Here is a 24,315-nt window from a genome sequence, read left to right as displayed (position 1 = left end):
GTATGTTATGTTTTTGCAAGTATTTATCCAATTGCTGTTAAAACATCTGTATAGACTCTGATAAAACCACCTCTTCAGGCAGATAATTCCATATCCTTGTAATTCTTACTGTAAAAAAAACCTTTTCTTTGCCTTAGATTAAATCTCCTTTCTTCCAATCTAAATGCGTGACCTCGTGTCCCATGTATAGCCCTGTTGAAGAATAGATTTCCATATAATGGTTTGTACTGGCCCCGAATATATTTTTATAATGTTATCATATCTCTTCTAAGGCGCCATTTTACCAAACTACATTTTTTTTACATTTTTTAACAATAAATCCCTGGTGGACCAATGATCTTAGAAATGATTTGTTTGTGGTTGAGTAGTGGAGTGTATGGTCTGCACCTCTGCCTGGTGCAGACCATATTAATCAATCCATCTTGTCTATGCTCAGCGAGGAAGTCAGAGCATAGTAAGGGAATCCTGAACGAACTCTGACTCCCTCACTGAGCGCCGGAACTGAAGAGAGCAATAATATATTTGCACCAGGGGGAGATGCAGACCATTGGGCTCCACCCCTTGACCACCAGAGAATATTTTTTAAATTTAATATATTGCCTAAACGTCTGTCTGACATCCTCTAAAGGTGTAGAGCTACAAAATGCAAGCAGGGGGGCGGAGCCTAACCGCAGAGGGAAGCAGTCGCACCAAACTGGAGCTCCGAGACCCACAAGGGAAAAACGAAGAAAAAACCCAAAAAGGCATAACCCCCAAAACAAAACTAAGACCCCCTACGTGTCCCCAACGATATGGGACGAAAAACCAAGAAAATTACCGCAGAAAAACCCACCACCGGACTTACAATAGGGGACATGTGGCGGCAAGCGCGTGGAGCCAGCGGGTCCAACATGGCGGCTCTCCACGGAGGCTGCTCGGACTTCTCCAATGACATGTCGGGAGAAGATTACCCACCTGCTCCAGCACCGAGAATGCCCTCACAGCCCGACAAACCCGCACCGGACTCCTCCCCGGTAACTACGCTAATCCTGAAACAACTACTTGCAGACCTACAGACTAGCCTGCAGAAAGACATCATGGCGCTGAGAGGAGACCTGAGGGGTCTGACAACTCGCATAGACACCCTCGAAAACGCCTCCACAAACCACTCCAAAGATATGGTGGAGCTCCAAAAGACCGTAAGTGACCTGCAGCTACAACAAAGGAACACGGCACACCGCATGGCGGAACAGGAGGACGCCAGGAGGCGCAACAACCTCAAGCTGAGGGGGATATCGGAGGCGATACCTGATGCGGCATTACCACAGCTCATCAAACGCCTACTCACGAGTGTATTGCCGCCTACCCAAGCCGACAAGATTAGCCCGGAGCACCTCTTTAGGGTCCCCATCCCGCCCAAAGCGCCAAATACAGCCACCAGGGATGTGATTGTAACCTTCCGTACCAGACAAGACAAGACGGCAACCCTCACTGCCCTGCGGGGGAAAACGCCGCTCCAATTCGAGGACATGTCACTGCACTTTTTTGCGGACCTCTCTGGCGATACCCTGGCGTGGCGGCGTTCCCTTAGACCGCTCACCGCACTCCTACGACAACACGACCTCCGATATCGCTGGCGGACCAACCACACACTGGCTGTTCACCAGGGGACGAACTCCCACCAGATCCGAGACATAAGCGAAGCAACACAGCTGCTGCAGGCCTTGGGCTTACCGCGAGAATCTCTTCCACCGTTGAACCAGCAGAACGCGTCGCCCCCACACCACTCCTGGGATCCGTCTCGAATAACCCCCTTTGTGCCACAGGTACTAACACCCGACCCCTATGTCACAGTTACCACATGAACGACGACTGGAAGATATTTCCCCAACCGGGATGCAATGACTGCTACCACATGGATAGGCAGACCACCTACCAAAGACCCTATTTTTGCCTACTGACTTCTTATCTTGTTTTTACTTTTCGTTCCTTTTTGTAAACACTCAGTTATATTGCTTAGTCAGGTTACTGCTGGGAATGTTGTGCGCTATATAGAAGTCCGAAATATGTCTGGCCTATGTTCCCGAGCAGCTTCTTGGTTTTTCTTTTTGTTTGCTTTTATTTTTCTTATAGCAGAGTCTACAATTTATGTTTAACTCACTTTACACTTATGTGTCTCACAAATGCCTAAGCAACCATTTTAAGCGCAGCACACTCCCTCGCCTTCATATTCTAAAACAAAATGGACGACTAACTCGAAGACCCAGCATATTGCCAACCATATATTGGCCTCATATATTAGCCTAATTTTAGCTTACTTCTCTTATAGCAGAGTCTACAATTTACGTTTAAATCACTTTGCAATACAGCGGCCCGCAATTGCCTAAGCAACCACATTACGCGCAGCACACTCCCATGCCCTCATGTTTTAAAACTAAATGTACGACTACCTCAAAGACCCAACGTGATGCCAACCATATATTAGCTTAATCGCGTGTACTGCCTAGCGGGTCATCCCGCTTTTAATTGTTATATAATCAAGCATATGCATATGCTACCTAGTCCCCATATGAAACAAAAGGCACCGAAGACCAGCCACTCGCCTGAACACCCATGGGCAGACAGGCCATTACTCTAACCTGGCTGCACATATGTAACTTGCGTGTTTCCTTTCCTTTTATGGTTTCTTTTATTGTTCCTCTTCAAATACTGCTGCTTGGAATGTCATGGGTACTTAACACCCCACAAAATACGCAACATTTAGCAATATTTTCTACTAACCACCGTAATCTAACCTTTGCTCACGCAGTATGACCAGTTTGTGCACCACATATTAACTAGTTACTACTGTAAAGCAAAACAGGTCACTACATAAGTACACACCAGTCACTCTACTGCTATTACCAACATGTGTACCTCTTTTTATAGCTGATTTGATTACTGTTAGCCTGTTTTATCTCATAATTACAAAATGTGCAACTATTTGACTAAGCAGAATATAATTTGTTAACACAGTGCTTAAACCTATCAGCATATTATATCGTCTAACATGTATATATATAGGCCTGCTGTTACTCAACATTCACTTAAAGCAAGTTTGCTAACATAATCTACCATTTTGAGAAAAAGCCTTATTCTCATGACATACACCCACACGATTATATTGCTTTATTCTCTTAACAAACATGCTTGTGTAGACGCTTACCAATGTTACCTTTTGCATATATATTTAAAATGTGCAGCACTATCTAATGCCACTGTTATACTAAATGTGTTTATGCTCTTGCTCCTGCTGTTGTGGCAGCGCAAGTCTGATTGTTATTTGAGCACAACAAAAATAAAGAATTTACAAAATGCAAGCAGGGCCAGGTCTCACAAATGTTAGTGCATTCAGTTGCAAGATTGCATAGACAACATTTATGCCCCCAAAGCAGTTCATTATATTAAATAGAGAGGAAACCCTGATTTTGTTACAGAATCTAAGATGGTTTGCCAAATACCCATTTGTCTATCCGAGAAAGAGAAACTACAGTGGCTGGAAAAGTTTCAATTCTTGGAGAATGCTTCATTAGAGAAAAAGGAAGTCCGATTTGTGGTTTTAAAAAACCCACACATTTATATTTAATGATAGACTTATCTCTGCAACAACAATCTGTATGTTATGCAACTATAAATTGTATCCCTAGGACAGGTACGTTTATCTAGGTACCAGCTGTAACTATGTTTAGCGGAGACACGCAAACTATACGCAAAACTATAGACTTCAAGGATATGATAGCAGTAGAGTTGAGCATACCGAAAATTACGTTTTTTGGACCCCTGAAACGAACATGGACATTTCAGTGTATGTTCTGGTTGGAGTTCGGTGTTCGGCGATTTAATGGCGCGTTTTGAAAGGCTGCAGGGCAGCCAATCAACAAGCGTTTGACTCGTGTGCCCTTAGAAGCCATCACAGCCATGCCTACTAGTGGCATGGCTGTGATTGGCCAGTGCAGCATGTGACCCAGCCTCTATATATAAGCTGGAGTCACGTAGCTCTGCACGTGACATGAGCTCTTATTAGTGTAAGGAGAGGGTGCTGCATCTGTGAGGGACAGATTAGGAAATAATTCTGGTGTTGAATCTGCAAACTACAGCGATTATTTTTGTGGGTGCTATACTACATTTTTGTACCCTGCCCTGAGCCCAGTGCCACAGAGAGTGCAGTGCACTTGCAACTGCATGTGTGCCAGGCACATTACTTTAATCCTGTTCTGGTAGCTCAGAGGGCAACATCTAGGCATTTTTAAATACTGCAATTATTTTGGTGCTAAATAGTACATGGAGACATTTATACCGGTCTCAACCAGCCACTGTTATACTCAAGTGCACTTATTCTTTGTTTTCTTTTTTTTATATGTCCCAATATTTTGGGGGCTACCCCAATAAAAACAACAAAAAAAAAAAAACAGTGTTGGCTACCTCCTCCACCGCCGCTTCCACCTACACCTCCTCAACCTCCTACTCCACATCCACCTCCTCCTCCTAGAGCAGGGTGCAAAAGCGGAGCGGCCGTCCCCTAGACAGTACGCCTGCTACTGCCCACCGCATCCAGAGACCGAGCACACCAAAGCCAGCTCCAAGGAGTTCCCTGGCGTGGCAGTTCTTCAGACGATGTGCTGACGACAAGACACGAGTGGTTTGCACGCTGTGCAATCAGAGCCTGAAGCGAGGCATAAACGTTCTAAACCTGAGCACAACCTGCATGACCAGGCATCTACATGCAAAGCACGAGCTGCAGTGGAGTAAGCACCTCAAAAACCAAGAAAGGTCTCAGGCTCCTCCTGCTTCCTCTTCTGCTGCTGTCTCGGCCTCTTCCTCCACCTCTGGAGTGACAGTAGCACTTGCCACCTCGCAAACAGAGGATGTGGCAGCAACGCCACCACATCCCCACCGCCCCCAAGCATCTCCACACTGTCCTATGGAAGCGTTCAGCTGTCCATCTCCCAAACACTGGAGAGAAAGAGGAAGTACCCCCCTACCCACCCGCGATCCCTGGCCCTGAATGCCAGCATTTCAAAATTCCTGGCCTTTGAAATGCTGTCATTATGTCCGGTGGAGACGGACAGTTTTAAAAGCCTGATGGCATTATTGGACTGCAAGAAATGCACCGCAGGCCGCAAATGTTGCTTTTTTTATATATCCCAATATTTTGGGGGCTACCCCAATAAAAAAAAAAAAAAAAAAAAAAACAGTGTTGGCTACCTCCTCAACCGCCGCTTCCACCTACACCGCCACGGTCACCGCCTCCTCAACCTATGGGTCACTTAGTCTAAACTATGTACACAATAGCAGAGGCTTGTGAAGGCCTTTTCTCCATGCATCAGGAGTTGAGCTCAGTTTGAATAATGAAAGAGAATACCCTGCACTCCAACCCTCTCTCAAATGGATAATTCTGGTGATCCTCCTGACAGCCATGCTTTAGATTTTGATTGATGTTCTTCCAAAGCTAATATCAAAGATTCTATCTAGTGCTATTTTATGGCTCAGCTGTATTTTTAATTTTTATGTATTTTATGTTATTTTAAGTGATTTCCCTATCCACATTTGTTTGCAGGGCACTTGTCCTACTCTGTCTCTTACCCCCATTTTACTTCCTTTTGTAGTCCTCTAGCCCTTTCCTGGACTTTTTTAGAGGCATTTTAGTGCTCAAAAGTTCGGGTCCCCATTGACTTCAATGGGCTTAGGGTTCGGGGTCAAGTTCGGGTCAAGTTTGAGCCCAAACTTGAACTTTGTGACGAAGTTCGGCCTTACTTGGTGAACCCGAACATCCACGTGTCCGCTCAACTCTAGATAGCAGTACCGTGGGCTGATTTGCCAATAATAAATCAGATGCTATAAGTAGTAGTATACTAACGTTTCACCTAGTAAAGCATACCCCCAATCTCCTTGTCCAATACACACTCTCTGCCGATATACTAAGTTACAGAGGAAAAAAAACCTCTGTCTCATCCTACAGACTGACATCTGCTGCCCACACTACTACTATCATATCCTTGAAGGTCTATAGTTTACAATAACTTTTCCGGAGATGAATGTTACCTATTTTCATGGCAGGAAGCTGAGTTTCCTTGGATCTACCTCCCCATTTTAAGATACAAGTGTATCAACATAGGGATAGAGTTCTTTGCCGTATATGTGAAGTGCCCCCCCTTAAGGACTTTTTTGAGCTCTTTGTAGCCGGTATATACACTATTTATCTACTGAGCTTTTTCCCATTCCTCTAATTTCACTTCTTTCTATTTTTAACGCAGTGTGTTTTGTTTCCTATATCTTCAATAAAGTACTTGGTATTTGTTTATATATATACAATATATATATATATATATATATATATATTATTATTATTATTATTATTATTTTTGGCTATTACCCTAGCCTAGAATGATGTTAATATGAGGTAATCTCAGTGGGGTTGGCTCCTATCTATTTTAGTTAGGACCGTTCCCTTACCAGTGTTTTTTCTACTCTAAATATATGATCGTATTTATAAAAGAAGAATATACTTTGGCAAAGACATGAACAGGTGTTTGTTTTAGTAAGCTTAGAGTACTTTTTTCTGCAATTTATAGTTTTTATTGAGATACTTTACACATGCTTAAATGTCCAGCATACAGAAGAATAACAGTAAGGCTTGTACAGAATATATGCTAGTAGCTAAACTGGCACTGATAACATGTCATTTAAAAAAAATAAAAGTTAAATAGATGGATAATAAGGCAGCTTTTACAGTAAAAGTAAAAAGTAAAATAAAAGAATAATAAGTAATTATTGATTATTGAGTTAATATAAGCAGAGAGAATGTGTCAGATTGCTAATGGAACTGGGGGGGGGGGGTAACCCCTAGTAATAGATATGAAACAAGAACAAGGGGAGGATCGGAGGTAGAGACTATTTCAAACCACACAAGCCTGACCTATAGAGATAAAGGAGCAACCCATAAGTAAATGATTAAAAAATAACCTTTAATACGTATAATCTAAAAAGGCCCCAATGTTCCAGGGGAAGAACCACTATTTGGCAAAACGCATGTCGAGACAGATTTAGCATTGGTTGGCAGTGAGACTAGGGATGATGCTGCAGCTATCTTCTAAGATTAGGACAAGTCACCACGCTGTGATTTTAGTATACTTTACTTATATTTATTTTCCTTTATATTTTTTGTTGCTGTGGGTGAGCGAGAAAGAGGTTTGTTTCACTTTATGTTAAACGTGTCTGGGACTACGGGCTTGGAGGTTTAGACTTTTTTAAAGGGGTGCCCTCAAAGGCACATTAGGGCATAGATCAGAGGTAGGCAACCTTCGGCACCCCAGATGTTGTGGACTCCATCCCCCATAATGCTCTTACATCCATAATGCTGGCAAAGCATCATGGGAGGTGTAGTCCAAAACATCTGGAGTGCCGAAGGTTACCTATGCCTGGCATAGATATTGGCTATATTTCAGTCCTTTCCCTGTTCATACTCCTACCTTCCTAGCATTTACCCTTTATCTGCGATTTTGCAGTCAGTTCTCATTCTCTCCCCGCCCCCCACCCTTTTTTCAGTAATATCCACTTTTTGGTTACTTTATTTTTTGTTAGCACTATTTATTATTTCTAGCATTTAGGACTTATTTGTAACTATTTTTCAAACCCACACATTGGGGGGGTTAGATTATACTTATTAAAGGTTCTTTTTTAAATCATTTACTTATGGGTTGTTCTTTGATCTCTATAAGTCAGCCTTGTTAGGTTTGAAATAGTCTCTACCTCCGATCCTCCCCTTGTTCTCGTTTTCAAAAGAATAATAAGGTAGCTTTGAGAAACGGTAAGCTTAGAGTCGCTCTTGACCATGTGCAGAGTTGGTGAGGATTGTTCATAAAATGTAAAATACTATGATTGATTGAAAACATTTTTATTGCAACTGCTTTTCCTTTCTAACCACAGACTCACTTGATAGAAAGAGGTCGTATTTGGTTGAAACTGAACACATGACCATGATGTTCTTCTAGAGCATACTTTAGCTTTCGTGGAAAATTCTTATACATCACCCACCCTATCAGTGTGATTTAGTGAAAATAGGTTCTAAGTTCAGCATTGCTAAAAAAAAAAAAAAAAAAAAAATGAATATGGTTTACTCTTTCAAAATCACTTTATTCAAAACTGTCACTCGACCAGTCAAATTTAGAACTCATACTGTGTGTCATCATCTTCCATTGAGCAATACAAAACTGGTTTCATAATATTTAACATCCCTACTATAAATTTTAAGAATAGGATGTGGTCATAGATGACCAGTTATGGGTGGCATAAGTAAAGACCACTACATTTTATGCAGCAAATAGAAAGGTCCACCTGCAGGAAGTGTTACTTGTCACCCTTCATCTAGTCTAGGCTGATGTTTGGGTTCGAACTATAAACACCCTTCAACAGATATACTCAGTGGAGGTATAGGGGATCCATTACAAGATGTATCCATGGGGAATGGAAAACACAGACTGGCAGGAAACATCACCCTATAAATACTATTAACTACAATTTGTCAACTCATTCTGTCATATACTATTAAAAATTATAGTTATTGGGTACCTTTTCTTAAATATATGGTAGACATTTCAGGACAATGAAGTCATTTCTGTGATAGACCACAGATTATTTTATTGGTGAGTTGATATAGACCTGCTTGATGTTGGTTCCTTCTCTATGGACTCTCCAATGTCCCTAGCCTACTTGAGAGAAAATACAAATTTACCATCTTTAGAATTATTCTAAGGGTTCCAGTCAGGGCTCGAGTCCTGCAGGGACGCATGGGAACGGCGTTCCTGCACTTTATCCAAAGCAGTAACGCCGTTACCGTTACCAGTCCTGCAGGACCTGCCATGCTACCTGCACACAGGGACCATCACACGCTGTGTTCCCTCTCCGGCTCTAACTCTCAGGAGACCACAGGTTACCATGGCAACGCTCCGCACAGGCGAGTCTCGCGAGAGTTAGAGCTGGAGAGGGAACACAGCGTGTGATGGCCCCTGTGTGCAGCGTCTGCTTCCCTCCACTGGACCACCAGGCGATCTCCCTCCTCTCTGACAAGGTAAGAAGCAGGGAGGGGGGGGAATAAAATAAAAAAATACAAACACATAAAGTAAAAAAAAAATGCTTCACCCCCTATCATCCAACACACACACAAACACACATCATCCAGCACACACACACACACATCATCTAGCACACACACACACACACATCATCCAGCACACACACACACGTCATCCGGCACACACACACACACATCATCCAGCACACACACACACATCATCCAGCACACACACACACAAACACACACACATCATCCAGCACAGACACACACACACACACACATCATCCAGCACACACACACACACACATCATCCAGCACACACACACATCATCCAGCACACACACACATCATCCAGCACACACACACACACATAATCCAGCACACACACACACACACACACATCATTTAGCACACACACACATCATCCAGCACACACGCACACACACACACACATCATCATCCAGCACACACACACGCATCATCCAACACACACACACATCATCCAGCACACACGCACACACACACACATCATCCAGCACACACACACACATCATCCAACACACACACACGCATCATCCAGCACACACACACATCATCCAGCACACACACACACACACACATAATCCAGCACACACACACACACACAGCATTCAGCACACACACACACACATCATCCAGCACACGCACACACACACATCATCCAGCACACACACACACACATCATCCAACACACACACATCATCCAGCACACACACACACAGACACATCACCCAGCACACTCCCACATCATCCAACACACACACACACACACACACACATCATCCAACACACACACATCATCCAGCACACACACACACACATCATCCAGCACACACACATATCATCCGGCACACACACATATCATCCAGCACACACACACACACACACACATCATCCAGCACACACACACACACATCATCATCCAGCACACACACACACACACACATCATCATCCAGCACACACACACATCATCCAGCACACACACACACACACATCATCCAGCGCACACACACATCATCCAGCACACACACACACACATCATCCAGCACACACACACACACATCATCCAGCACACACACACATCATCCAGCACACACACACACATCATCCAGCACACACACACACACACACACACACACATCATCCAGCACACACACACACACATCATCCAGCACACACACACACATCATCCAGCACACACACACACATCATCCAGCGCACACACACACATCATCCAGCACACACACACACACATCATCCAGCACACACACACACACATCATCCAGCACACACACACACACACATACATCATCCAGCACACACACACACACACATCATCCAGCACACACTCACACACACACATCATCCAGCACACACACACATCATCCAACACACACACATCATCTAGCACACACACACACACACACATATCATCCAGCACACACACATATCATCCAGCACACACACACACACACACATCATCCAGCACACACACACATCATCCAGCACACACACACACACACACACATCATCCAGCACACACACACACACACACACACATCATCCAGCGCACACACACAGACACACACATCATCCAGCACACACACACACATCATTCAGCACACACACATCATCCGACACACACACACACATCATCCAGCACACACACACACATCATCCAGCGCACACACACATCATCCAGCACACACACACATCATCCAGCACACACACACACATCATCCAGCAAACACCCACATCATCCAGCGCACACGCACGCACATCTTCCAGCACACACACACACTTCATTCATTATACACAATCTGCATTCATTATACACACTCTGAACTCACTACAAATACACTACATTAATTATACACACGGCACTCACTACACACACTGCATTCATTATACACACTCTGCACTCACTACAAACAGACTACATTCATTATACACACTCTGCACTTACTACAAACACACTACATTCATTATACACACTCTGCACTCACTACAAACACACTGCATTCATTATACACACTCTGCACTCACTACAAACACACTACATTTATTATACACACTGCACTCACTACATTCATTATACACACTCTGCACTCACTACAAACACACTGCATGCATTATACACACTCTGCACTTACTACAAACACACTACATTCATTATACACATTCTGCACTCACTACAAACACACTACATTTATTATACACACTTTGCACTCACTACAAACACACTACATTTATTATACACACTGCACTCACTACATTCATTTTACACACTCTGCACTCACTACAAACACACTACATTCATTATACACACTCTGCACTCACTACAAACACACTACATCCATTATACACACTCTGCACTCACTACAAATACACTACATGCATTATACACACTCTGCACTCACTACAAACACACTACATTCATTATACACACTCTGCACTCACTACAAACACACTACATTCACTAGAAACACTAAATTAATTATACACACTCTGCACTCACTACAAACACTAAATTCAATATACACATTCTGCATTTACTACAAAAACATTACATTTATTATACAGACTGCACTCACTACAAACACACTACATTCATTATACACACCCTGCACTGCACTACAAACACACTGCATTCATTATACACACTGCACTCACTAGGAGTGTAAAAAAAAATGTTTTAAGTAGGGGGGTGGGGAATCATGGGTGAGTTCCCACACTTTTTTCTCCAGGACTTGACCCCTTGTTCCAGTTATTACATTTTATACATTTCTACTTGACAAGACAATTCTAATGTGCAAAACAACTTTTAACCCCTTCAGGACTGGACTGTTTTGGCCATGTTGTACGTTTCGGACCAGAGCTTGTAGTGTTTGTGTTTAGCTGTAATTTTCTTCTCTCTCATTTACTGTTCCCATACAAATTATATGATCCGAGTGAGGTGGGCTGCAATGTAGTACTTCTTGAAATCGGGGAGGGCTAGGCCCCCTTTGAGTTTGGGGAGAGTCAGTTGAGAGTGTGCTATTCGGGGGGGTTTGCCTTTCCATATGAAGTGTCTGACTGCCGCTTGGATGGATGTAAAAAAGCTCTTCGGTACCACGACCGGTATGGTTTGGAAAATGAATAGGAATTTAGGGAGTAGGGTCATCTTCACCGCATTGATGTGGCCTGTCCAGGATATGTAGTAAGCGTTTCAGGCCTGAAGTTCCACCTGCGCGGTCTTGAGGAGTGGTAGGAAGTTGTGAGCGTACAGGTCTGCTGGGTTCGGCGTGGGCCACACCCCTAGGTATCGCATCTTGGCGGTGCACCAATGGAAGGGAAAGCGGCGCCTGAGCATCTGCGCTTGGGTGTGTCCAACGTTGAGGTTTAATATTTCCGATTTGGTATTATTGATGCGTAGGTTGGAGACATTGCCGTATGTCTCGAATTCTGTCATGATCGTTTGCAGTGTCGTGACCGGGTGTTGTACCACGAAGAGGAGGTCATCCGCATAGGCCAGGACTTTGTGGTTCGAGCGGCCTATACTGAGTCCGCGAATCGCCTCGTTGCTTCGGATGGTATTAAGGAATGGCTCTAGGTTTAGTGCAAAGAGCAGAGGGGACAGGGGGCAGCCTTGGCACGTTCCATTGCGTATTCGGAACGGGTCAGTGAGAGCCCCGTTGATACCATTATTTGTATCATGTCATATAATTTACTTTTAAAAAAAATAAAATATGATGAAAAATTGAAAAAAACTTTTTTTAACTTTTACTTGAAAAATATTTTACTTATCTACAAAAGCTAATAAAAGAAACTGCTAAATAGATTCAAAATGTTGTCCTGAGTTTAATAACACCCAGTGTTGACATGCTTTTTTGCTTTATTTTGCAAGTTATAGGGCTATAAGTACAAGTAGGACATTGCTGTTTTAAAATATATATTTTTAAAATGTATCAATAGTGACATTGTAACACTGTTATCTGTTATAAATCTCTGAATCACACCTCACATGTACATAGTTTTTTTTTTTTTTTTTAAACAGACAACCCAGGGTATTCAATATAGGGTATGTCCAGTCTTTTTTTAGTAGCCACTTAGTCAAAAACACTGGCCAGAGTAAGCATTTATAGTTTTTTCTGTGTTAAAAATGCAAAAAAACTATTATGAACTCTAACTTTGGCCAGTGTTGTGACTAAGTGGCTACTAAAAAAAGACAGAACATACCCCATTTGCAATACCTTGGGTTGTCTTCTTTTGCAAATGGTATGCCATCATTGGAGTAATTCTCATTTCTGGGTTACCTTAAACTCTCAAAGGCAACATAACCAACCTGGCAATTTCAATGTAAAAAAATGTGACCACTATATTTGACCCTGTAACTTTCAAAAACACTATAAAACCTGTACATGGGTGGTACTGTTATACTCGGGAGACTTTGCTGAACACAAATATTAGTGCTTTTAAAACAGTAAAACGTATCACAATAGAGATGTCCCGAACAGTTCGCCCGGAACTGTTCGCCGGCGAACGTAGCTTGTTCGCGGTCACCGCGGCGGGTGAACATATGCAATGTTCGGTCCTCCCCCTATTCGTCATGGAGGTGGGAAGGTCTGGGAGGGAGGGTCTGCTGCTGATTGGCTGGAATGTGTCTGCTAACTGTGAGATACAGGGTCAAAGTTTACTCAATGATGACGAATAGGGGGCGGACCGAACATTGCATATGTTCGCCGCCGCGGGACCGTGAACAAGCTATGTTCACTGGCGAACAGTTCCCAGCGAACTGTTCGGGACATCTCTATATCACAACAATTATATCATCAGTGAAAGGGCCGTTTGTGTGTGAAAAATGCAAACAAATTCACTTTCACTGACAATATCATCGCTGTGATATGTTTTACTGTTTTGAAACACTAATATTTGTGTTCAGCAAAGTCTCCAGAGTAAAATAGTACCCCCCATGTACATGTTTTAGGGTGTCATAAAAAGTTACAGGATTAAATACAGTGCTAGCAAATTAAATTCTCTGGATTTTTGGCCTGGGTTGTCAGACAGGTCCCCCAAATTGCAATCAATAAAATTACTTAATTATGTAAAAATATTACATAAATATGCATGTAGAATTTAAAGATATATACATATTTAGATATTTGAAGTCCAGGTGTATATTTATGAAATTATTTATGTAAATTTGTATATGGATATATATATTTCGATTTATTTTAATTTACTTATATATAAAATGTAATTCTAATTGTATTTTGATATAAATATATAAATAAATAAAATTATATATATATATATATATATATAATTTTTTTATTTTTTTATTATTTTTAATTTGTTTTAATTTACTTATTATTTATATTTTATAATATTATATATATATACAATATATATAGTTATTATATATATATTATATATATATATATGTGTGTGTGTAATTTAATTATACGTGTATTTTTATATTAATATATGTATATATTAATATAAAAATACACTTAGTATGACATTTTATTTTTATATATATATATATATATATATATATATATATAAGATATATAGACATACCTGGCATTTTATCATTCTGGACTCCAAGTAAATCCTGAGGTGGGGATCATACCACCAACGCTGTTGTCAAGGAGCAGTCTGTCTTTATATAGTGAGTACCTTTTTATATATTTTATTTTCACTGTTTTATCCAGTGAGCACTATTGGTCATCTCTCTCTGTTTTATTTGAGTGTTGCACATACCTTTGCAAGAAGAGGCCTGCACCATATCCCACAAGCGGGGATTATACCGCTGTACGCTTTTCATACTAGAGCTAGCTATAGCTCTAATACATGTGAGTGCATTACCATCTTCTTTTATTATTTGTTGTACCATATTGGACATACTACGCTATTTAGTTTTCCATCTGTTTTATCTTTTCATAATACCGGATCCCCTTGAGGAAGAACAGCAAGGACATTGTTCCTGAACAAGCACTTTAAAGACTATCTGATCTAAAGAAGATCTGTTCAGCTAAGACTTTCATACCTAAATCCCATCCTATAACATTTTATATTATAATTTATTGGTCTATTTTGGCTCAACCTTTATCTTTGTTTGTTTTTATTCTTGATGTATTTGAAGGGTTTTTGAGGGATTCCCTTTAAGGGTTGCAGCCTTATTGTTATTTAGCGCTCACTCTCTTTCTTGATTTTGTAATGCTAACACTGCCTTTTCTCTGAAAAGATAGTGTTTACTGAACAAAGCTTGCAGGGACTGACTATACTCACCAGACTAACTATGTTAAGCTGTAGTTGTTCTGGTGACTATAGTGTCCCTTTAAGAATTGAGTTACTCTATTGTTTTACACTATTATCTGTGTGAAGCATTGTATATTATTCTAATACTAACATTGATGCATTCACTGATCACCTTGAACATAAAAGGTTTTGGGTTTTTTTAACTACAGTTCACAGCATTATTTATATAAGGCATATTAGAGGAGCCTTTGCATCTTCATAAACCAGTGGAAAAGCTAGTTTATAAATAGAAATAGAAATGTATTTTGGAGCAGAAGGAATTCCCTTTCGCACTAAGTGACTTTGACTTTACATTCGTTTTTTTTTAAATTGAAAGTAATCAGACATTGTAATGCAAGAGAAAAATAAATAAATTTTAGTGATCAAAAAGTAATAGTTATGATCATAAAATACATACATACAGAATGTATGTATATTTATTTTTCATATAAATAAGTGTTTCTGTACTATTAATGTAATGCTACATCTCTAATTTTACCAAAATGTCTATATACCAAGAAAATGTAAAAGTGGAATAGTCTTCTTTCAGTTTCATCGAGACTGATCGCAGACAACGAAGAGCACTCGAGCTTAAAGACAGTCTAATTGAGAGTTTCTCGTACTAAAATTATCCTCTTCAAACTAAGTTTTTGGCAAATCCCTTTACGTATTTTTGTGAATGAAGTGAGTATGTTTTCAAGTTGACAATGCGAGCATTGAGGAAAATATACACTCATGGGCTGTTTTTTTAGTCATTGTGGTTTCTAACCCCATCTTCAAGGTACATTGATGATCCAAGTTTTGTCAATGTGTCCACTAGAACAGAATGTCGAAATGTCTTTATTCTGTACTCTTGGTGTAACAAAAGGTCCTGATGACTGATCACGAGCTACAATATTCTCTTACAGCTTCTATTGAAAAAAAAAGAGAGAGAAACACAATGTGGAAAATAATAATATGGACAGATATCTAAAGCAAACACAAGTAACAAAAAATATTACAGAGGATACACCTCTTCTATGTTTGAAACTTCACACAAAAAATGGATGGTCAGATAAATAAAATGAACTGCAGACTTGCAACTGTGACCTATTGAATTGCCTATTATTGTGCAATTGGCAAAATAAAGAACTTAATATTTGTTATACTTAAACTGTAAATTTCCATTTCTTTAATGAAAATTATGTTCGCCTTCTTCCTTGATAAACTAGTTTATTTTGTTCTAGTTCATTAACAGATGCAGATAAAAGTAAATCTAGAAACATAGAAACATAGAATGTGACGGCAGATAAGAACCATTCGGCCCTATGACATACCCTCTGCAAATTTAATCCTGTGAGTACACTATATAGGGGGTGGGCCATTTATCTGCATTTTGTTTTTTTTTATTATTATTATATTATTTATTTATTTTTCTTCTCTCTAATATATGGTTTTATAGGTTTTTCTTTTTTCTTCTCTTTTAAAATTTTAAAAACATAACAAAATTAACAATATTGCACCATAAAAGTCTTGTCTCTTTGCGCGTTTTAGGTTCCTCGACTACATTGTTACATAAAGGAATGAAAAGTACATTGCCATTAACAAGCTGCAATTAGACTATCTGGCTATTTCAAGATATTCTTGGACATTAGACACCAAGACACCCAGATTTATTGACATCTCTGCTTTATGAGGGAAAGCGAGGGATGTTGTCTCTCACAACTAAAAGAAGTTCCTTTATCTTCAGAATATTTTTGGTCATTATTATTTTGGTATATGTAGTTGTGTTAAGTGATTTTCCTCTGAAGGAAGTGGTTCTTTTTATTAATTTATTTTTATTTAACTAGTGCGGTTCAAGTTATCTCACACTCTATCCTTATTTGTAATCTTGTCGCTACTTTCTATCAGACAGATGCTACTCACTAAAGTACCGGTTGCTAGCTTTCTTGAGTAGCACGTGGTTACTTATTGCCAAATTTCACAAGTCGCAACAGGAAGTTATTGACTCACACTACGAGAGCTGCCAACCACTATTTAGCAACTAGTTTCCAAACCTGTGGCTCCTGTTTTACAGCTGCCACTAACCCTCAAAACTAAATACCAGCCTATTACCTGCTGCAAAGAAGTTGACTTTTTATCATCTAAGTTGCAATGCATCCAATAGGAAAATACATGAAGGTAATTACTCAAAGTAATGTGTGTTACTCCTCACGTAGAGAGATTCACTATGTGCAGTCAGTTCTACACAAACACAAACATATATATTTATATAAGGGAGACGAAAATGCATGACAAGTGCATAGTCGCCATACGGGCAGGTGGAGTTACCCCCATAATACTAACCCAAATAAAACACGGACAGTAATGTATGGGTCAATATGTCCACAGCTTTTATAATGATAATAAATAATACACTTAAAGTCATTGCCCCCACACCCTAAACCCGCCATATAACACCACACGTCCCCGAAACAAACAGCAATGACCTATATTTAACCCCTTAAGACCGCAGGACGTACTATGCCGTCCTTATTTTGGTGGCTCTAAACGCCGCAGGACGGCATAGTACGTCCTGGGCGGTCTTCAGCCCCACGTGGCCGGCGGAACATGGCCGCTGCAGATCGCGGTCGGGGGGCATGCCTGGCCCCCCAGGCAGCCCCACTGTGCCTGGGGACCGCGGTCTGCAGCTTCCGATCGCAGTGACAGGCTGTCACTGCGATCAGTATTTACCATGTGTCAGCCGATTTGAAATCGGCTGACACATGGAGCCGGCCGCATTCTTCTGCAGCAGATCGCGGTCGGGGGACATGCCTGGCCCCCCAGGCAGCCCCCCTGGGGTCAGTGACCGCGATCTGAACTGTCAGGCTGCAGTCTGATCACACTGACAGGCTGCCATAGCCTGTCAGTGCGATCAGTGTTAGTATGTGTCAGCCCATTGGCTGACACATGTAACTGCAGCCATTAGCCCCCTACAGATCGCGGTGGGGGCATGCCTGTACCTCCCAGGCATCCCCCTGTGGCCAATTACCGCGATCTGTAGGAGGTGATCACAGTGACAGCCAGTCACTGTGATCACTGTTAGTATGTGTCAGCCAATGATCTCAGATCACTGGCTGACACATTGTCTCTGTCCCTCTCCTCACCTCACTTCGATCTGAGAGAGAGAGGCAGAGAGATCGTGGTTTTTGCAGCTCCTGTGGAAAAAGAAAGTTTAAATTTTTTTTCAAAGTTTTAAAATTTATATTTTATTTAACCCTTTCAGTGCTGATCACAGCATATTACTGTGATCAACCTGATTAGGGTATTTATTTATTATAATTTTTTTGGATCAAAAAAAAATTATTTCTAATTTTTTTTGATCCTTTGTGTCAGTCGCAGCAACCCAAATCTCCATTACCCTTTCCCCGCTGCCGTGATCACTATACTGTACAGTATATCTGCTGTACAGTACTGTATCAGTGATCACTGTGATCAGAGGGCTCTCTGATCAGACTGACCTTTTTTAGGGTTATTTTTACATATCAAAAAATAACCCTTTCAGTTTTAAAAACTTTTTTGGGTCAAAAAAATTATTTCTAATTTTTTTTTACCCTTTGTGTCAGTCGCAGCAACCCAAATCTCCATTACCCTTTTCCCCGCTGCCGTGATCACTATACTGTACAGTATATCTGCTGTACAGTACTGTATCAGTGATCACTGTGATCAGAGGGCTCTCTGATCAGACTGACCTTTTTTAGGGTTATTTTTACAGATCAAAAAATAACCCTTTCAGTTTTAAAAACTTTTTTGGGTCAAAAAAATTATTTCAAATTTTTTTTGACCCTTTGTGTCAGTCGCAGCAACCCAAATCTCCCTTAACCCTTTCCCCGCTGCCGTGATCACTAAACTGTACAGTTTATCTGCTGTACAGTACTGTATCAGTGATCACTGTGATCAGAGGGCTCTCTGATCAGACTGACTTTTTTTTAGGGTTATTTTTATAGATCTGAAAATAACCCTTTCAGTGTACTGATTGCAGCTGCCTATACTGTGATCAGTACATTTATATTATTTTTTGAGGGCGGGTAGTAGGTGTTAGGCAGGTAGATAATTAATTACCCACTTTAGTATATAAATTAATTAATTTGTCCCCCTAGAATGGCACGTCGCTACTCAGCCGAGGAGGCGTATGCCATTCTGGCAGGCAGTGATAGTGACACTCTGCAAGACAGTGACACTATCACTGCCTCTGACATTGAGCCTCTGAGTGAGACCTCAAGTGATGGTGCCCCACCACCACTCACAAGAGGACGCTCAGCAAGCCCAATGCCAGGCGGAGACTGGGTGCCTCCAAATATGATGGCCCCAGAAATACCGCCGTTCACTGTTACACCTGGCATCACTGTAACAGTGGACGGCTGCGAGCCAATTCGTTTTTTTGAGCTCTTTATGTCAGACGATATATTTGAGCTCATGGCTCAGCAAACGAATTTGTTTGCTATGCAGTATCTCTCTGCACATCCGGGGTCCCATCATGGTCGCAGGAATATGTGGAGACCCACGGATGTCGCAGAGATGAAGCGGTTTTGGGCTTTAACCCTAATGATGGGTATTGTAAAAAAGCCCAGTATCAGGTCCTACTGGAGCAAGCAACGTATCCTGGCTACACCTCTTTTCCCTGAGGTTATGTTGAGGGATCGCTACCTGCAACTGCTGCGATTCCTTCATTTTAATGATAACTCGCTGTGTCCCCCTAGAAACGACCCACTGTTTGACAGGCTATATAAAATTCGGCCCTTTATTCAACTCCTGTCAGACAAATTTTCTGAAAATTATGTCCCCGATAAAGATATTTCAATTGACGAGTCCCTTATGAAATTTAAAGGTCGACTGCTATTTAAGCAATATATTCCATCGAAGCGGTCCCGATATGGCGTTAAATTTTATAAATTATGTGAATCCTGTACTGGTTACACATGGGCGTTTCGCATTTACCAGGGGAAGGATAGCCATCTTGACCCACCAGGATGCCCTGATTCTGTGGGTACAAGTGGCAAGATTGTTTGGGATCTAATCCTTCCCTTGTTGAATAAGGGATATAGGCTATGGGTTGACAATTATTATACCAGTATAGAATTATTTAAAAATTTATATTGTTTTGAAACCCTAGCCTGTGGCACAGTGAGGAAGAATCGCAGGGGTTTCCCCCAAGCCCTGGCAAGTGGCAGAAGCAGTAGAGGTTCCTCTTCAGCTCTCCGCCAGGATGAGTTGCTTGCTCTTCGCTTCAGAGATAGGAAAGATGTATACATGCTGTCTACGATGCATGACGAAAGTACAGTGCCAGTGTCTGTGAGAGGTAGCACTGAGCATCTGGAAAAGCCAAAGTGCATTGTAGACTACAGCAAGTTTATGGGGGGAGTAGACTTGGCTGACCAATGCATACAGCCCTATCTGGTGAACCGAAAAACTAGGACCTGGTACAAGAATTGCAATCTACGTGAGCCAGATTGCAATTTTCAATGCCTATGTCCTCTATACAAAAGAGGTCATAGGTAGGCCCTGCCCTTTCCTCGAATTCACATTAAGCATTTTGTCCCGTATGTTATTTACCCAGCCCCCCAATCCCACTTTGGAATCAGGAGATCTCCAAAGACTTTGTGGCAAACACTTCCCTTCCCGAATCCCATCCACCCCTAGTAAAAAAGCTCCCCCAAAAAAGTGCCGTGTTTGCTACAAGAAAGGAGTCCGAAAGGACTCCAGTTTTTATTGTCCAACCTGCCCATCTCTACCCGCCCTCTGCATAACAGACTGTTTCAAAGTCTACCATACAGAGCTGAATTTCTGAATCACTCTGTATGGGACTTTGGCAGTTTGTTTGCTTGATTTACCTGGATTTCTGACCTCGGCTTGTCCTGACTACGCTTTGTTAGCTGCCTGTACCGACCCATTGGCTTGTTTTACCGACTACTCTGAATTCTGGATTCCCCTGACCTTGGCCTGTCCCTGTTTACGCTAGCCATTCTAAAGTGGCTACACCAAACAACTCAAAATACTACATTTGTAGTACTTGAAATGTGACTTCCCAATAAAAAACTGATCACAGGGTTAATGCTGTGATTAGCACTGAAAGGGTTACAAAAAATAGTTTTTTTTTTTCGTTTTTTTTACTTCTCAAACTTTTCGCACAGTGACTCTCTATGTGATATCAAAGATCTATCTGCCTCTCTCTGCCTTCAGATCAAAGTGTATGTGGGGTACTGTTCTATTCATGTGATATAATAAAAACCTGGAAACATGGTACATGTAGGTACTGTTATATTCAAAAGACAGTGTTAAATCAAAATACTAAGTCTCTAGTGCACTAACTAATATCAGGATTATGACATTTCCAGTGAAAATGCTATTTATCTGATTAAAAAGACAAAAATCAAAGTAGAAATCACTACATGGGCCCAGCATTTCTGTTAAAATGGCTAGACCTAACATCTCAAATTATGCCATTTGTTATACTCTGGGGTGCCTACTTTTGAAAATGGTTTGCCATAACGGTGGGAATGTTATTACCCAGGCTGCCATACTCTCTGAAAAGCTACATAGGCCCAGAAAATAATATTGGCAAACTTACAAGCTGAAAGGGCATCTAATATATTTCGCCCTGTGACTTATCAGTCAAATCTGAAATAATAGTACGTGGGGGTACCGTTATATTCAGAAGACAGTGTTAAATCAAAATACCAAGTCTCTAGTGCACTAACTAATATCTGTATTATGACATTTCCAGTGAAAATGCTATTTATCTGATTAAAAAGACAAAAATCAAAGTAGAAATCGCTACATGGGCCCAGCATTTCTGTTAAAATGGCTAGACCTAACATCTCAAATTATGCCATTTGTTATACTCTGGGGTGCCTACTTTTGAAAATGGTTTGCCATAACGGTGGGAATGTTATTACCCAGGCTGCCATGCTCTCTCAAAGGCGAGATAGACCCAGAAAATCACTTTGTTAAATTGCCAACTTTGAAAAGGACATCTAATATTTTTGTCCCCATGACTTCCCCCCCAAAACAGAGAATCTAGTACATGGGGGTACTGTTACATTCAGGAGACAATGTTAAATACAAATAGTGAGGCTTTGTTGCAATAACTCATATCAGGAATATGAAATGTCCTGTGAAAATGGAGTTCATGTGCGTGAAAAAGCACAAATAAAGCTATAACCCCTATGTGGGCCCTTCATTTCTGATAAAGTGGTTAGACCAAACATCTTGCAATGCACCATTTCTTATACTCTGGGTTGCCTACTTTTGAAAATGGTATGCCATAATAGTGGAAATGTTATTACCCAGGCTGCCATGCTCTCTCAAATGCGATATAGGCCCAGAAAATCACTTTGCCAAATTTCAATGTAATAAAGCCTAAATGGATAAGCCGTATATATGACCGTGTAACTTTCCAAAACACCATAAAACCTATACATGGGGGGTACCATGGCGCTCGTGAGACCTCACTGAGCAGAACTAGGAGTTTTTCAGGGCAGTAAACTATATACTAACAATAATATTATCAGTGAAAGTACAGATTTTATGTGAAAAATGCAAAAAAAAAAAACAAACACTAAATTTGGCTAGGGTTTGTGCCCAAGTGGCTACTAGAAAAGACTGGGCATACCCCATTTTGAATACCCTGGGATGTCTACTTTTTCAAATGGTATGCCATGATGGGGGTAATTTTCATTTCTTGGCTGCCATACGGTCTCAAAGGCAGCCTGGACACTGCAAACTAATCTGACAAATTTCAAGGTGAAAAAGCATAAATGGATAAGCCGTATATATGACCCTGAAACTTTCCAAAACCCCATAAAACCTATACATGGGGGGTACCATGGCGCTCGTGAGACCTCACTGAGCAGAACTAGGAGTGTTTCAGGGCAGTAAACTATATACTAACAATAATATTATAAGTGAAAGTACAGATTTTATGTGAAAAATGCAAAAAAAAAAAACAAACACTAAATTTGGCTAGGGTTTGTGCCCAAGTGGCTACTAGAAAAGACTGGGCATACCCCATTTTGAATACCCTGGGATGTCTACTTTTTCAAATGGTATGCCATGATGGGGGTAATTTTCATTTCTTGGCTGCCATACGGTCTCAAAGGCAGCCTGGACACTGCAAACTAATCTGACAAATTTCAAGGTGAAAAAGCATAAATGGATAAGCCGTATATATGACCCTGAAACTTTTCAAAACCCCATAAAACCTATACATGGGGGGTACCATGGCGCTCGTGAGACCTCACTGAGCAGAACTAGGAGTGTTTCAGGGCAGTAAACTATATACTAACAATAATATTATCAGTGAAAGTACAGATTTTATGTGAAAAATGCAAAAAAAACAAACAAACACTAAATTTGGCTAGGGTTTGTGCCCAAGTGGCTACTAGAAAAGACTGGGCATACCCCATTTTGAATACCCTGGGATGTCTACTTTTTCAAATGGTATGCCATGATGGGGGTAATTTTCATTTCTTGGCTGCCATACGGTCTCAAAGGCAGCCTGGACACTGCAAACTAATCTGACAAATTTCAAGGTGAAAAAGCATAAATGGATAAGCCGTATATATGACCCTGAAACTTTCCAAAACCCCATAAAACCTATACATGGGGGGTACCATGGCGCTCGTGAGACCTCACTGAGCAGAACTAGGAGTGTTTCAGGGCAGTAAACTATATACTAACAATAATATTATCAGTGAAAGTACAGATTTTATGTGAAAAATGCAAAAAAAAAAAACAAACACTAAATTTGGCTAGGGTTTGTGCTCAAGTGGCTACTACAAAAGACTGGGCATACCCCATTTTGAATACCCTGGGATGTCTACTTTTTCAAATGGTATGCTATGATGGGGGTAATTTTCATTTCTTGGCTGCCATACGGTCTCAA

The sequence above is a fragment of the Pelobates fuscus genome, chromosome 12 (assembly GCF_036172605.1).
Source record: "Pelobates fuscus isolate aPelFus1 chromosome 12, aPelFus1.pri, whole genome shotgun sequence".
In the NCBI taxonomy this organism is placed as follows: domain Eukaryota; kingdom Metazoa; phylum Chordata; class Amphibia; order Anura; family Pelobatidae; genus Pelobates; species Pelobates fuscus.
Note: the sequence above shows the minus strand (reverse complement) of the source record.